The sequence below is a fragment of the Mesoplodon bidens genome (assembly GCF_964165515.1).
Source record: "Mesoplodon bidens genome assembly, chromosome: 7".
Taxonomy (NCBI): domain Eukaryota; kingdom Metazoa; phylum Chordata; class Mammalia; order Artiodactyla; family Ziphiidae; genus Mesoplodon; species Mesoplodon bidens.
This window is the reverse complement of record NC_138164.1, coordinates 24567236-24585417: the sequence shown is the minus strand read 5'-3', so window position 1 is coordinate 24585417 and position 18182 is coordinate 24567236. Positions and strand designations below refer to the sequence as shown.

General features: G+C 38.4%; 1 protein-coding gene across 4 annotated transcripts in view; it reads right to left on the bottom strand.

Moving 5' to 3' along the window:
• SLC35F2 (solute carrier family 35 member F2) overlaps positions 1-18182 on the bottom strand; it is a 117696-nt gene that overhangs the window by 84942 nt on the left and 14572 nt on the right. The gene's annotated exons all lie outside the window — the stretch shown is intronic.

Genomic DNA, 18182 nt, shown 5'->3' with positions numbered 1-18182 from the left:
AACAGTCTTATAACAGTGGTGTGATTAAAGGGCTGAGAGAGCACACAGGTATTATTGGTTAATTCTGAGTGAGGGAGTTAGCAGGCAGGGAGAAAACTGAGAAAAGTTTTACGGAAGAGGTGATTTTTCAGTTAGGTTTGGAAGCATGTATATAAGAGATTTCTAGAGGAAGAAGTAGGGAGAAGGGACCCCAGGAAGAAGTAACTGTAGGACCAAATGTAGAGGCACGAACATTCAATGGTGGGTTCAGGAAATATCGAGTGGCCTATGCCTAAGGCATAAGGTCAACAGCAAAGAGTGGAGGGCAAGAAGCCTGGAAAAGTAAGTAGAGGCCAGACTATAAAAAGGTAACTCTGGTTACTGTGAGAAGGACTGAAGGTTAGAAGGTTAATATAATGATCCATGGCTGAACTAAAGCCACATCAGTGTGAATGTTAAGTAGAGAATGATGTGAAAGACTCACAGAGCCTAGTGATCCATTAAATCTCAGGAGGAGGTATTGAAAATGATCTCTGGGCTTCCGGACTAGATGACTGGATAGATATAAGGCTGCTGACCAAGACACAGAATACAGGATGAGAAGCAGGTCTGGGCAAGGGGGGAGTACTGAGCTCAATTTGAGAGCACTAGAAATTGAGGTGGCTGGAAGGTCTAAGAGAAAAACATTAAGAGGTTTGTGACAGGCGGACTCTAAGATGGCCACCAGTGAATCTCTGTTTCTGGGTAGTTTTGCTCTGTGTAATCTCTTCCACTTGAACATGGGTTGGATCTTTGACTTGATTCTAACCATTAGAATACAAGAAAATTAATGGGACACCATAATGTACAACACAGGGAATATAGCCAATATTTTATAATAACTATAAATAGAGTATAACCTTTAAAAATTGTGAATCACCTGTAACTTATATAATATTGTACATCAACTATACTTCAATTTAAAAAAAAAAAACTAAAAAAACCCCCCAAAAACAGGATACCACTTCCATGGATACATTACCTGAGGTTATAACTTCCATCTTGCTACCCAACTCTATTGATTCTCTTCCTTGCTGGCTCTGATCAAATAAGCTGCTATATATAGAGAGGCCCACATGGAAAGGAACTAAGGGTGGCCTCTTGTCAACAACCAGCAAGGAACTGAGACCCTGAGTCCAACACTCTCCAAGGAAATAAATCTTGCCAAAATCAACATGAGCTTGGAAGCAGATTTCCTCCCCAGTCATGACTTCAGATGAGACTCTAGCCCTGACCGACACCATGACTACAGCCTGATGAGAGACCCTGAAGCAGAGGGCAGGGCTAAGCCATGCCCAGATGCCTGATTCATAAATACTATGAGATAACAGATGTGTATTGTTTTAAGCCACTAAATTTGAGGTAATTTGTTACACAGTAGCAACAGATAACAAATACAAGGTTGAAACCCTGGACTTCAGAAAGACCATATCTGTTTTACTCTCCACTACATATCCAGTGCTGGCATTTTGTTGTCACTCAATAAATATTTGTCAAGTGAATGTAAATGGATAAAGAAATTACCAGATATGCCCAAATATATGGTTACCTCAAATATAAGACACTTCCCCGCTTCCCCAATGAAGTTCAATAGTCAGAGAAAGACAAGAAATTATGAGTGCTATGACACAGAAACTAAGAGTAGAAAACCATTTCAAGAAGGATGAGATCAATACTACAGTGTCAAAAACTGCAGAGAGAAAAGTTGTCATCATGGCTAAAGAGACGCAGTTGGACTGGCAAGCTGGAAGCTGCTAGATGTCTTGGAAGGAAAGCAGTTTGTTAGTGGTAATGACTAAAGTCAGATTCTAGTGGGATGAGTGAGTAGAATATGAGCAAATTAATGCACCAAACATAAATAGCTCTTTTTTTCTTTTTAATAATGAAAAGGAGAATAGCGATGGGGAAAGAGTTTGAAGAACAAGCAGTGTGTTGAGGACAAGTCTTTTGCTTGTTTGTTTGTTTGTTTAATTATTATCTTGTTAAAGAAGAAGGGAAACTTAAACAAGTTTGGTAGATGAGCAGAAGGCAATATGGGTGAAAACATGAAAGAAACCTTAAAAGAAATTAAAAGAGATGATGAAGACATATAGTTCCTGGAAGGTTCAGGGACCAGGAGTGAGAATACTGCAACTTTTATTTAAATGTTCTCTACATAAATACTTCCTTCCACAGTTGCTCTAAGCACAATAGAAAATATCCAAATTGCCGAAGACAGAGACTATCTGTTCTAAGAGTTTACAATGTATTTTTTCTTTGGAATATTTGCTTCAGTAATTTGCAACTAATCTCAAACAATCCTAACACAGGCAAAAAGAAAAAGGGGAAATTTGCTGGGTAAGTCAACCCTAAATATATACTTATAGAGCATCTACCATTTGCCAGGCCATGAAGATACAAAACTGGATAGGCACTCCCTGTGCCTCAGAGGCTCAGAGACCACTGGGGATAAGTAGGCACATAAACTAGTAATTAGGGTACAGACAGACAAGTACAAAAATGGGCTAGTTACAAGAACCTCAGGAGTTCACTAGACATGCAGAGTAAGGAAAGGTATCTCAAGCGGAAGGAATAGCAAGTACCAAGGCACAGAGTTCTAAAACAATATGGCACATTCAGGGATTTCAAGTGGGTCGGTGTAGCTATAACCCAGAGTGTAAGAGAAAAACAAAAGCAGCAGATGATGGAAAAGCCAATAGAATCGAGATCAAGAAGAGATCTAAAACACGTTCTAAAGTTGGTATCTTATTTTGCTGGTGGTAAGCTCATTGAAATCTTCTGAATAGGAGAGAGTAAAGAGATTAGCAAGGCAGGAATTGAGCATTCCTTGGTCCCTAAATATGTCATGGCACATTATGTCATAACACAGAGCACCAAAACCTAACCCTTAATTCCTGCCATGGAAGCCAATTAAAGAGGAAAATTGACAGAGACAGATCTATCTAATATAATACCCAGTTTTCTGGATCAGACACCTGTGTAGATAACAATGTAATTAATCAAGATCCCAAAGACAAAAGGAAAAGGCACATTTGGAAAAGAGATTAACTCCATTTTGGACATGCTGGGTTTTGTTTAATTATGAGAAAGTCAAGAAGAAATGTCCAGTAGACAGTTTGGAGCTGGGAAAAAGGATTGGATTGGAGAAATAAAATTGGGAATCATGATCATAAAAGTGGTAATCGAAGTTGGGATATAAATGAGATCACTAAAACATATACCTAAAAATTGAAAAGAAAAGTGGGTAAAAAAGAAACTTTCTGGGGAACTTCCCTGATGGCTCAGTGGTTAAGAATCCGCCTGCCAATGCAGGGGACACTGGTTCAAGTCCTGGTCCGGGAAGATCCCACATGCTGCAGAGCAACTACTGAGCCCGTGTGCCACAACTACTGAAGCCCATGTGCCTAGAGCCCATGCTCTGCAACAAGAGAAGCCACCGCAATGAGAAGCCCCACCACAATGATGAGTAGCCCCCTCTCACCACAACTAGAGAAAGCCCACGTGCAGCAACGAAGACCCAATGCAGCCAATAAATTTAAAAATAAATAAATAAATTTATTTAAAAAAAAAACACTCTGGGAAACAGCAACATTTAAGGGGCAGAGGAAGAAGAGGAATTAGAGATGGGGATGAAAGGGCATGGCCAGAGAGAGGCAGGGATAAAACAAGGAAAAACACTCTGGAAGCATGAGTAAGTGGCATTTCAAGGAGGAAGCGCTCTACAGTTTGAACTGCAGCAAATTTCCCCTAACTGCTCTTCCTGCTCTACTCTCTCTCCACAAATATTGGCAAAATTAACATATCCCCTTTGTGTTCTCCCCAATCTCTTAGCCCTCCTGAGATAAGTACTTTCTAGAACTTGGTATTTAACATTCAATGCATTTCCATATATTTTCATATTTACACAAGTATCCTTATGCAATGTATAAAATTGTTTTTGTCTGTTTTAAATTTTTATATAAACAGCATCATTACTAAATGTATACTTTTGCAACTTGCTTTTTTGATCAACATTGTTCAAGAGAGTCTTCTATATTGATATGTTAGTTCTAGTTCATTCCTTTCCACTACTGTATAGTACTCCACTATGTGATTATATCACACTTTATTTATCCATTCCTTTATCGATTATTAGGTTGTATTCCAATTTATTCTTGCACTTATAAACAATGCCTCTACAAACATTCATATGTATGTCCCCTGACATAGATATCTAAGAGTTTTTCTGGGTTTTAGCAAACTAGTGCAAATGGGTTACTTATGTGTTAACATATAATCTTCTCCGCACTCAGGATGGCCTGATGGGTACCATCTAGACATCTGCTGGAAGCAGTGAACTCAGAGTACTCTACAAATATAATGAGTTTCTATTTGTGTCATGAAGTTTAAAGAAATCATTTGCTCTGGAGATGTATTTAAGAGTAGAATCATTGGTTTTAGGGCATGTCTTCAACTTTACTTGTTTTGCTAAAATGCTCTTCAAAGGGTTATATTACCCCATGTAGTTTACTCTGTTACTTTCAAAAGGAAGGAAATGAAGCAACTTCACCTTTCAACATGCAGAAATTATATCAGGAAATGGCCAGATCCAAAGACATTTTACTAGGCTACCGAAGGAAATTTTCACCCAGGTGAGCAAGAAGTTAAGGACTTGCTCCTACAGAGTAGTATTCTTTTTAAAAAAATTTATTTATATATTTATTTATTTTTGGCTGCGTTGGGTCTTCGTTGCGGTGCGTGAGCTTCTCGTTGCAGTGGCTTCTCTTGTTGGACTCTTGTTGGAGCATGGACTCTAGGCGTGCAGGCTTCAGTAGTTGTGGCTTGCAGGCTCTAGAGCACAGGCTCAGTAGTTGTGGTGCACGGGCTTAGTTGCCCCGTGGCATGTGGGATCTTCCTGGACCAGGGCTCCAGCCCATGTCCCCTGCACTGGCAGGCAGATTCTTAACCACTGCGCCACCAGAGAAGCCCCAGAGCAGTGTTCTTTCTAGGGATGTTCTACCTGTCACAGGCTGATGAGGCAAACCGGATCTGCGGGTTGCTACCTCTTTCTCTTATGCTCATTTCTTCCTGAAGGAGGCATAGTTTGCATCGATTCTGGATGTTATGCTGCCCTATCCTAGGCGTAAGAAATTCACCACTGGGTCCTGTATGGTGTACTGGGAACCTACAGAAGTATAGGCCAAATCCAAAGAGTGAAAAAGTGCATTCATTTTGTGTCATTGTCCCCAGCCACATACTTCCCTCTGGAATCATGTGGGGAAGGGTACCTGGCCAAGGAAATGGTTCCAATTTTCTGGTATTTCATTGTTTAATGACCTCCTTTCTTTAAACTTCTCCTCCTCTCTTCCGTGGAACAAAGTCTCAGAATTGCTAGATTTTGTTACTAATGCCCACTTTTTTAAGTTGAGGAGACTGTGGCCCAGAAGAGGGGTGTGTCTTCCCTAAGATCATCTCAGGAGCAGAGTCTGTGCACAAATTGTCTGACCACTGAACATCTGCTGTGCCCGCTATAGAACATGGTCTTAGGATAGTAAATGAGGTCGTCTCTCACAGCTGATATCTTCTTACCTCCTGTACCTCTTTGTCCTCACTCACCTTTCCCCACATTCCTCTCTTTACCCTCCTTCACTTCTCCATTATTTTATAACAGAGCTTATATTAGGAAACACCTTCTTCAAAGGATCCCTGCACCTCACCTTGCAGTCAGGAAACAAAGGGTCTAGCCTAATTTCCCTGCTACCAGTATTAACACTGTTTCTCCATATGTCAGGAGGGCATTGGATGTCCAAAGTACAGGGCACTAAAAAGCTAATCAAGGGGTTGATAACTTTATCAAATTCAGAACATTCTTTGCACACCATAATGAGCTCGAAAGCAATAATAAATGTGAAATATGTGAGAATAAGAAATGTGGAAGCACTAAGCCCTGCTCACAAATTGACAAAATTCCTCTAATAAGCTCACATTTACATTAAAAAATAGCACAATTAAGCAAGCTGTCCTCCAACTATAAAGTATAACCATCTTCTAAAAAAAAAGAGTCATAAATTGAGTACGGAGATTTAAAGTTACAGGAATGCACTTCTCTTGGCTCCAAATCATAATGACCTCATCTATAATGGAAGAGGAAGAGAGCAAGAATGAGAGCAAGTGAGAAAAAGAGAGAGAAAGAAAGAGAAACTGAAGGGGGTGGAGGCTGAACAAAGGCAAAAGAAGAGAAAACCACTCAGACTCATAGAGATACCATAGGCCTCAAAACAATTTTTGTTACTTATGGCTTCTTATTTAAGCATTTGGATTTCACAAGGTCCTAGTGCATATGAATTCTGAATTAAACAAAGGAACTCTCTCTACACCATAATAAAACCTGTTACTCTCTAAGGGAAGCTGCCAGAAGCAACATGCATCTAACCATGGGACATATCCTGCCACTGTTTTTCAAACGGAACCTCCACTGAAGTGAACTTCAATGTCAGGATATGATCCAACTCCAAGACATATTTCCCAAGGCAGCTTCATGCTGTGGGAGCCAGGCCACCAGAAAGCAGGGCAAACAAGTCATGGATCATCAGGGGTAGGGGTGGGAAAACATGTAGAAAATAAACTAAATAACATCACTTCTGACCACATTATTATTTGGATATATTGTATGAATTTAAGGAATAAAAGAAGAAAAGACTTTAAGGCATTTTATTTCCCCCCTTCTTTCTTCCAGAAAAGCTAAAGTACGTATTTTAACATCCCTTTCATTTCAAAACACATACTCATGCACATGCTTTCCACTGAAACTATAACTTCTTTTATTCATTTATTCAGTCAGTAAACTCTTCAGTCATGTACTTACTAAAGTTTCTTGGGTGCCTAATATGTGCTAAGCACAGGGAATTTAGAGGGCCCATGTATCTCATGGTCCCAGGCCCACTTCTCTCCAGAACAGGTCAGCAGGCTCTTGTTGTGTGCCCTGAAAAAATACCATATCCCTCTATCCTAGCACCTATCATGCTGCTTGTGGTTCTTCTTCCTCCAGGACTCTAAGCTCCAGGAGGACAAGGACATTATATTCTCCATGAGTAACACAGTGCCTGGCACAGAATAAGTGCTTCAAGGATATTTGCCATTGTTGAACATGCTAAGGAGCTTTCTGTCTAGTCGAGGAAACAGACCTCACAACACAGAACCACAATAAAATGGGAAAGTGTCAAAACAGAGTTGTATGTGTGGCCAGGGTAAGGAAGAGTCAAGACTGCTTGGAAAACATTCAGAAAGAATGAGACACTTGATCACAGACCAGAAAAGTGAACAATTTCCAGGAAGATTCAGGAATGAAGAAAAGGCTATAATATGGATTTTTGCCTAATTCAAACACTAGCTTTACATAAAATATACACAAGACACAATGACAGGACTGATTCATTTATTCAGCTCTTCTTCATTTGGAATGTCAGGTTAGATTGATAGTCTTTTACCTGGGGGTACATTTAAAAATCATTGGGAGCTTTAAAAAAACACCAAAACTAAGACATCAGCCCAAACGAGTTGAATCACATTCTTAGGAGGTGGCATCCAAATATCAGTCTACTTTAAAAGTCCCCTAGATGTGTCTAATACACAATGAAGATGACAAACCACTGGATTATTTGAAGAAAAAACAAGTGTCAAATGAGTGATACAATGCATTGTTTGAATGCAAATCACACATTTTTGTTCACTTTATGTCTCAAATCCATGCTGCTAGGTTGCACATTATCATCTAAAGGCAAGATTTAGTATCAAAGCTAAAAGACTTCTATGGAGCCGTCTTCTTGGGGAGATTTTTAAATCTATCATACCGCCGTCTGTAAATACCCAGGATAGAATAATAACTTGAGCACTTCTATAAAAATCCTGTTACAAATCTGAAAAGAATAAATCATCACATTTAGCACATAGATTATCCAGTGTCTATTAGTAGAGTATTTTAAATTAGACTGGAAGGAAGCTAAAAAATGATAGTTTTTCTTTATGTAGTGAGTAGCAGCCTAGATGACCTGTTATATTCTTTCCTTATCTACATTTCTATGATTCAAAAATTTAGCCATTAGTGTATCATCTAATGCTAATAAGCATATGTATGTAGCAGTTTTGAAGAACCCACATTCTGATGTAATAAAGGCATATTCAAAACTCAAAGTGGCCAAGCAAGCCAAATTTCAAAGAATAGAAAGGGCAGTAGTATATATTATTACCTCAAAAGGAAGGCAAGTAAGGAAAGGTAATTTTCTTTTTCCCCCTTTGGATTATGTCTTATTCATTGTAGATGCTCAGCAAATATATACAGACTATTCACTGCAGCACTATTTATAATAGTAAAAATCTAAAGAAAAAAACCTGTATGTCTAAAAATATTGTTGCAGGAAAGAAAGTGGGCACAAGAGGATGGTCACGTCCCTGGTCTCAGGCGAGTCCCTGGGACGGCTGCCAAGTGTAGGTTCTTAGCTTCACACAGGAAAGAATTCAAGAGTGAGCCATAGTAAAGTGACAGAAGGTTTATTCAGGGAGATACACCCTCCATAGACAGAGTGTGGGCCACATCAGAAGATGACAGGCACTAGGGTATGCAGTTGTCAGTTTTTATAGGGGTGGATAATTTCATAGGCTAACGAGTGGGAGGATTATTCCAACTATTTTGGGGAAGAGGTGGGGATTTCCATGAATTGGGCCACTGCCCACTTTTTTGCCTTTTATGGTCGTCCTCGGAACTGTCATGGCACCTGTGGGTGTGTCATTTAGCTTGCTGATGTATTACAATGAACATATACTGAGGTTCAAGGTCTAGTGGAAGTCAATCACCCACCATCAGTTCGTTCTAAATGGTTTATGCCGTGTTCTCAATGGCTGTCATTCTTTTAAAGGTTGTGCCCTGCCGCCTTCCTGTCTCAGGGGACTAGCTTAATAAACACAAAGGAATACCGTGCGGCTATAAAAAGCAAAGCAAATATCTCTATACACTCTATAAAATGATGGCCAGGATACACTAACAAAAGAACCAAATGAGGAGGAAAATGGGTATGGAATGCAAACATTTACCTATATTTGTTAGTATTTTTAAATGAAAACAGGTAACTTTTTAAAGTTACCTATAGGTCAGGAGAGAGAGAAAGTAAGAGGTACATTATGTCTGAATATGCCTTGTTTTATAGATTTGTCTTAGGAGCCATGTAAGTATTTTACATAATTATAAAACAAAAATTAATTTTTAAAAAAAACTACATATAAAATTAACAACAAAATTTTAAATGAACTTAAGGATGTCTTAAGTTGGTGGCAAAACCAAATAGAAAGGAATTATTTCAAGCGACTTTAAAACACACTCATTTGACAGTACATTCCTAATAGAATATACCATAGAAACAATAAGAACTGTAAAATATCTTAAACTGTTTAGAGGTAGTGTTGATATTATTCTGAGACTGTGTGCATACTGTGGAATAAAGCAAACAAGAAATGATATTAATGTATTGATTTTTGGTGCAGGAAAAAGGAGATGAAGATGTAAGACTGAAGAGGTTAATTAAAAACCCTATGGTTCTGAACTTTATTAAAAGTTAGAATTAACTCAAAGGGCAATCCCGCCCTTCCTATACAAATTATACTTCAGGGTAATGAGTTGATGACAGGGAGTTTGTAGAAATACTTATATAATAAATAAAAATGGAATGACAGAAATAGAATATCATTTTACAATCCCTAATAAAATAATAATCTAGGCAATAAAACTTGATAGCTCCTAATATAACAACAACAACAGCAACAACAAAAAAAAGACAAGCAAACGTTCTGCATCTCCTGAAGATAATACACAATATCTATGAAATAGTCTTGCCAAAAATGTAGGACCACAAGGTTTTTAACAGGGGTCCACTGATCAGGTCCATAAAAATATTCTGGGAAATATATGAACTTGGATGGGAAAAAAAATACATCACAATACTTTCCCTCCGATTGTGAACGTGGGTAACAAACTGTAGAAGTAAGCAGTACCGATGACTTTGCTGCCAAAGAATTCACAGATATTTTCATATCATATGACAACTGTTGCTGAAATTTCAAAATATCATCACTACTCGAAAATCATGGTAAATACCCATTGTGATATCTTGTTATTTAACGTGTTTTTTTTAAAGAAAAGAAGCACATATATTAACATCATAATGTGTTTTTAATAGTTTAATACCTAAACAGATGTAATTTGTTTCCACTATAATCCTATGTATTTTATTTTCTGCATTTAAAAACAGTATTCTGAGAAGGAAATACTGTACACCCACCAGAAAGATACAATCAGCAAAACTGAGAGTGTGGAAAACTCTCCATGACAAATGAACTGTTTCTTCAAAAATAAACTGCAAGAAAAAAAAAGAGCCAAGAAAAGAAAAAGACAACAACAAGAAAAAAGAGCCGAGAGGAAGAGGAAACGTATAGAAGAAAGAGATGTAGATATAACAACCTGTTGAAATGCATGGGCCTTATGTGCATCTTGATTTAAAAACACTATTTTTTTTTTTTTTTTTTTTTTTTTTTTTTTTTTTCTTTTTGCGGTATGTGGGCCTCTCACTGCTGTGGCCTCTCCCGTTGCGGAGCACAGGCTCCGGACGCACAGGCCCAGCGGCCATGGCTCACGGGCCCAGCCGCTCCGCGGCATGTGGGATCCTCCCAGACCGGGGCACGAACCCGTATCCCCTGCATCGGCAGGCGGACTCTCAACCACTGCGCCACCAGGGAAGCCCAAAACACTATTTTTTTTTTTTGAAAAAGCATTAACTTTTATTGAAAACATATTCACATGCTTTAGTACAGTGCCTGGCCGTAGTAATTGTACAATAAATATTAGTTATTGCCAATCTTACTATTTTTTTTTAATAACAAATTTAATCAGTTATACATATACATATGTTTCCATATCCCCTCCCTTTTGCGTCTCCCTCCCACCCTCCCTATCCCACCCCTCCAGGCGGTCACAAAGCACCGAGCTGATCTCCCTGTGCCATGCGGCTGCTTCCCACTAGCTATCTACCTTACGTTTGGTAGTGTATATATGTCCATGCCGCTCTTTCACTTTGTCACAGCTTACCCTTCCCCCTCCCCATATCCTCAAGTCCATTCTCTAGTAGGTCTGTGTCTTTATTCCTGTCTTACCCCTATGTTCTTCATGACATTTTTTTTTCTTAAATTCCATATATATGTGTTAGCATACAGTATTTGTCTTTCTCTTTCTGACTTACTTCACTCTGTATGACAGACTCTAGGTCTATCCACCTCATTACAAATAGCTCAATTTCATTTCTTTTTATGGCTGAGTAATATTCCATTGTATATATGTGCCACATCTTCTTTATCCATTCATCCGATGATGGACACTTAGGTTGTTTCCAGCTCCGGGCTATTGTAAATAGGGCTGCTATGAACATTTTGGTACATGTCTCTTTTTGAATTATGGTTTTCTCAGGGTATATGCCCAGTAGTGGGATTGCTGGGTCATATGGTAGTTCTATTTGTAGTTTTTTAAGGAACCTCCATACCGTTCTCCATAGCGGCTGTACCAATTCACATTCCCACCAGCAGTGCAAGAGTGTTCCCTTTTTTCCACACCCTCTCCAGCATTTATTGTTTCTAGATTTTTTGATGATGGCCATTCTGACTGGTTAAAAACACTATTTTTAAAATTAAGTTATAATTGGGGAAATATGAACATGGACAAGATATATGATAGTAAGGAACTATTGTTAATTTTTAAGTGGAATAATGGTACTATGACTATGTTTCTTAAGCCCTTATCTTGCAGAGATTAATACTGAAATATTGGTGCATGATATTATATGATGCTTGAGATCTACTTTAGGATAATCCAGAAGGGGTGAAGTGGAGCAGTGCAAATGAAATGAGTTGATAATTATTGGGTGATGAGTACGTCACAGCAGGTAATAGTCTCTATTTTTATTTAAACGTTTCCATAATATTTTTTAAGCCTAACAGAACCCCCACATTTACCCATGAAAAACCCAAACATCACATTTACTTACTTTCAGTTACCAACTAAGCATGGTAACACTCATTTTCTCTTGCTTATCAGGAGTTTTAGTGTCTGATTAGTTAAGAGAGAGAAGGAAAAATAAACTCATTATTACTTAACAGATGCAATTTAGAGGAGTTTCAAAATACATTAATTCCTGGCAGAGAAGTAATGAAAAGGGGTTTATAATGGAGGAAAACCCTAAAGATTGCTGATCTAATAAAATGTCCCACATTATACTCTACTTAGTATGTGTTTGGCTCCCCAGGTAGGTTGTAGGCTACTAAAAGGCAGAAACAATGTCCTATTCATTTTTTTATCCAGTATGTGAATCAATATGGGCAGGCTGAATTGCTGCAAAGGTAAAAAATGCCACCAGAGAGGGGCTTCCCTGGTGGCGCAGTGGTTGAGAGTCCGCCTGCCAATGCAGGGGACACGGGTTCGTGCCCTGGTCCAGGAGGATACCACATGCCGTGGAGTGGCTGGGCCCGTGAGCCATGGCCGCTGAGCCTGCGCGTCCAGAGCCTGTGCTCTGCAATGGGAGAGGGCACAACAGTGAGAGGCCCGCGTACTGCCAAAAAAATAAATAAATAAAATTTAAAAAGCCACCAGAGAAAGAGGCCTTTTGAAGCCTCCATTAGCCTATCTTCAGCAGGGGGAACTATTTATGGGCTGCAAAAACAAATTATTCTACAGTGTAACTTGGAAATGTGTCAACTCTAACGCCACCAGAAAGCAACTTCAGAATATTACTACAGCTAACTAATGAATTTGGTAAAGTAGCAGGATACAAAATTAATGCAAAGAAATCTCTTGCATACCTATATACTAACAATGAAAACCAGAAAGAGAAATTAAGGAAACACTTCCATTGACCACTGCAACAAAAAGAATAAAATACCTAGGAATAAACCTACCTAAGGAGGCAAAAGACCTGTATACAGAAAACTATAAGACACTGATGAAAGATATCAAAGACGATTTAAACAGAGAGATATACCATGTTCTTGGATTGGAAGAATCAAGATTGTGAAAATGACTATACTACCCAAAGCAATCTACAGATTCAATGCAATCCCTATCAAATTACCAATGGCATTTTTCACAGAACTAGAACAAGCAATTTTACAATTTGTATGGAAACACAAAAGACCCCAAATAGCCAAAGCAATCTTGAGAAAGAAAAACAGAGCTGGAGGAATCAGCCTCCCTGACCTCAGACTACAAAGCTACAGTAATCAAGACTGTATGGTACTGGCACAAAAACAGAAGTATAGACCAATGGAAAAGGATAGAAAGCCCAGAGATAAACCCATGCACAGAAGGTCACCTTATCTTTGACAAAGGAGGCAAGAATATACAATGGAGAAAAGACAGTCTCTTCAATAAGTGGTGCTGGGAAAACTGGACAGCTACATGTAAAAGAATGAAATTAGAACACTTCCTAACACCATACACAAAAATAAACTCAAAATGGATTAAAGACCTAAATGCAAGGCCAGACACTATAAAACTCTTAGAGGAAAACATAGGAAGAACACACTTTGCCATAAATCGCAGCAAGATCTTTTTTGACCCACCTCCTAGAGTAATGGAAATAAAAACAAAAATAAACAAATGGAACCTAATGAAACTTAAAAGCTTTTGCACAGCAAAGGAAACCATAAACAAGATGAAAAGACAACCCTCAGAATGGGAGAAAATATTTGCAAATGAAGCAACTGACAAAGGATTAATCTCCAAAATGTATAAGCAGCTCATGCAGCTCAATGTAAAAACAACAAACAACCCAATCCAAAACTGGGCTGAAGACCTAAATAGACATTTCTCCAAAGAAGATATACAGATTGCTAACAAACACATGAAAGGATACTCAACATCACTAATCATTAGAGAAATGCAAATCAAACCACAATGAGGTATCACCTCACACTGGTCAGAATGGCCATCATCAAAAAATCTAGAAACAATAAATGCTGGAGAAGGTGTGGAGAGAAGGGAACCCTCCTGCACTGTTGGTGGGAGTGTAAATTGATACAGCCACTATGGAGAACAGTATGGAAGTTCCTTAAAAAACTACAAATAGAACTACCATATGACCCAGCAATACCACTACTGGGCATATACCCTTAGAAAACCATAATTCAAAAAGAGACATGCGCCACAATGTTCATTGCAGCACTTTTTACAATAGCCGGGACATGGAAGCAAACTAAGTATCCATCGACAGATGAATGGATAAAGAAGATGTGGCACATATATACAATGGAATATTACTCAGCCATAAAAAGGAACGAAATTGAGTTATTTGTCGTGAGGTGGATGGACCTAGAGTCTGTCACACAGAGTGAAGTAAGTCAGAAAGAGGAAAACAAATACCACATGCTAACGCATATATATGTAATCTAAAAAAACAGTACTGAGGAACCTAGTGGCAGGGCAGGAATAAAGACGCAGACGTAGAGAACAGACTTGAGGACACAGGGGTAGGGGAAGGGGAAGCTGGGACGAAGTGAGAGAGTAGCACTGACATATATACTCTACGAAATGTCAAATGGATGGCTAGTGGGAAGCTGCTGCATAGCACAGGGAGATCAGCTCGGTGCTTTGTGACGACCTAGAGGGGTGGGATAGGGAGGATGGGAGGGAGGCTCAAGAGGTAGGGGATATGGGAATATATGTATGCATATGATTCACTTTGTTGTACACCAGAAACTAACACAACATTGTAAAGCAATTATACTCTAATAAAGATGTGGAAAAATAAAATTTAAAAAAAGCAAGCATTCAACTTCAAAATGAAAATGTAATATAAGTTGCAATGCATATTGAAATGGGACAAAGTGACCGTTGTCTGCTCTGCTGGGCAATATAAATCCTAGAAAAAGGAAACTTGCCAAATTATTACAATTTCTCTAGTCCTATACAGCAACAAGAATCCATTAAAAAGTCAATCTTAACTGCTTGTAAGTCAGATACCAAGAGTAGAAGAAAAGACATCATGAAGTAAGGGGAGACATACTTTCTTTTGTCCTTGTTCCAGATTTAACAAACAACACCATATCTTGTAATTCCTGCATAGATTTTTCAGTTGGGATGATTTCACTATAACCAGCTGTCAAATTTAACAGTAACAATTCTCATTATAAATTAATACATTTATTTTCAAGTATAAATGTAAGTTTGAACAGCAAGAGCAAATTTATCTAGAGCCCAATCACCCCCAAATGAACTGATCATGATATACAGAAGTGGAAAATTCCACCAGGGAACGGGAATCCAGAGTTTCAGATATCAGCTTTCTTATCTTCAATGCTAGAAGCATGTTCATAAAATTTTGCCAAAACCACAGTCTATTATTTAATGAAGTAATGAAGCAAGCTTGTCCAAAAATTGTCCCATAAATTATAACACCCATTATATTTTCTTGTATTTATGATTATTATACAGAATAATGGAATAGGACACTTTGAAATTAGCAAAACATTTTTCTCTACTTAACTTCCCCGTATGTCATATGAACTTCTTACACTAGAAGGGGAGGGGAGAATCTAGCCAATTTTACGGTACTCTATGACAATACAACATAGTTTAGAGAAGAGCAAGCTTAGTGTGGGTCTAGATCCAACAAGTAACCCACTGGATTACATCCAGTCACTTTAGTTGTAACTCAGGATGTTTTCAAACAAAATGAACTTCAACCTCTGGCCTTAACAACTCTTAAAGTTTCTGGAACTCTCATTCTATTCTGACTCTGCAGAAACAAGAGAGGGCCTAGAGCCAAAGGATACTACTGAAAAAGGTAAGAAATCAATGACTAGATTGGTCGATGGATCAAACTGCCTGATTGAACCTTAAAATTAATGGAGAATTTGGGTGTGATTATAGGACTTTTGTTGTTTTCTTTATCCAGTTTGTACACAGCAAGATTTCTAACAATGAGAAATCTATTTTTAAAAATCTATTTTCGCAAAAAAAAAAAAAAAAAAAAAATCTATTTTCTTTCTATAAAAACCTGTAAAGTGAAGGGACCAGAAGAGAACATAACATTAGAAGACTTCTTTGACTCCTCATTTTGAATCCTTGCGCTAATGTGGATTCACAGCTCACCTTTGCTTCTCCCCCAACCTCCTTATTACCTGTGATTCTCAGCTGACAATTCAAGGTTTCCAAACTGCTGACTTAAAGCTCCCTGGACTCGCCAATGGGGCATCCATCATCATCAAATATTATTTATTTATTACATTCACACTAATGGACCCCATCAGAATACCTAACTTTATGTTTTTTATAGTGCCTCACAATTTACAAAAACTTCTCTCTACCCTCTTTGATTTTTGATCCATTTGACAGTGCTGTGGAGTTACAGACGAAGAAACCAAGACTGAGAGAGGTGAAATGGGTCACCTAACCGATGTTGTTCAAAAGTGGCAGACTTAGGTACAAAATACAAAACCCCAACACTAAGTAGAGTGCTTCTGCTAGCCCACCATGTTCTCTCCTACATGATTCTGTTAAAATAACTTCAGAGTAGAGGATTCATCTCTTCTTTTTTTTTCTATAACCAAATGTTTGATGACAATGGATGAGGCTGCAAAAATACAGGTTGGTGCCATCTCTCTCTATAAATGCCTGACTTCTTATGTGATCATTGAATATGACTTCAATGTTATATTTCCCCATATGTTTTGTAATAGATAAAATATTCCATAATAACTGCAGACTCGGTTTGCATAGAATTAAATCAGTTATCATAGAATTATGATTATTTTACATTTTACTTGGAATTTTGTACATAAATATATCCTAACACACGCCAAGCAATTTAATAAATACTATGCACACTAGTGAAGTATATAACCTTCTGCAATATCTGGCAACTTTAATCATCACAGTATCATCCCACAGCCAATAAAAGAGAAGTCTACCAATATCAAGCCCTCTAGAAAATCAGAGTTAAGCAGAAACACACACACACACACACACACACACTCATCCTCATACAAATAGAGAAGTGTGGAGAGAGAAAAGCATTTGAGGTATTTGAAGGTAACTGCACCTGTGGAGTAGAAAGCTGCAGCTTGTTCAAGGGAGATGATCTATCTCAGGGATGATCAAATCAAGTTAATAACTGTGTCTTTTTTCAGAAGAGGGGTAGCCTTTGCAGTAGTATACCACTCCTACCTAGAAACTGCTTAGGGGAAATAGTCCACCAGGCAGGCAATTGCAATAACCCATGGTGACCTTTATTACCATCTTCTTAATGGTATCCTTTTCAATTCAGCAAATATTTTTTTAGTTCCTGACAGTATGTCAGGCTCTGGGAATATAGAATAATAATAGATAGAGAGCCTGCCTTCATGAAATTCACAACAGAGCAGTGAAGAAAAACAGTAAAGAAACAATTGGGATGGGACCTAACCTAACTTGAGATTTCATGCAAGGCTTTCCTCATGAAGTGATATTTCATCTGTCACAAAGAATGAAGTCAAGTTGCTCAGGTTAACAGAAAGGGAATAGGAACTGCTGTTCTGTTACCCGAAAACTGGGTTCACTTCTTAGTGGGTGTTGAGCTAAAAGACACAGCCAAGCCAAAGAGTGGGAGAAGGAAGGATTTATTACTTGCAGCAAGTAAGAACAACAGGTATCTTTCCCAAAGCAGTGTCTCCCCAACAGCAAAACTGGGGAAGTCTGAAGCTGAGGGTATATGCATATTCATTCTCTGCTAATTCTAATTCTCAAGCAGAGAAGAATTCAGCATAGAATTGGGACAAAGGTTGACAGAGTCCAAGCTTTAGCTGAACGAAATCTCGTGAGTCAGAAAAGCTCAACATCATCATTCCTTAGGTTCCAGCTGCATTGGGCAGGGGATGGGGTTGGGGGGCCTCAATTCTGTAAAACAGCCCAAGAATGTGCTTCAGGCTATCTTTACCATTGAAACAGAACTGAGAGCCTTTATAACTGATTTATTCTTTGCTACTGTTACTTCTCCTGCCTAAGAACTCATTTGTTCTTTTGTTCCCTTAAGATCACTAATTACTGAGACCTGTTCAAGGGCATTGTGTCCAGGCTTAGATCACAAAATGGCTTAAGTTTTTCTCTAATGTCAAGAAAG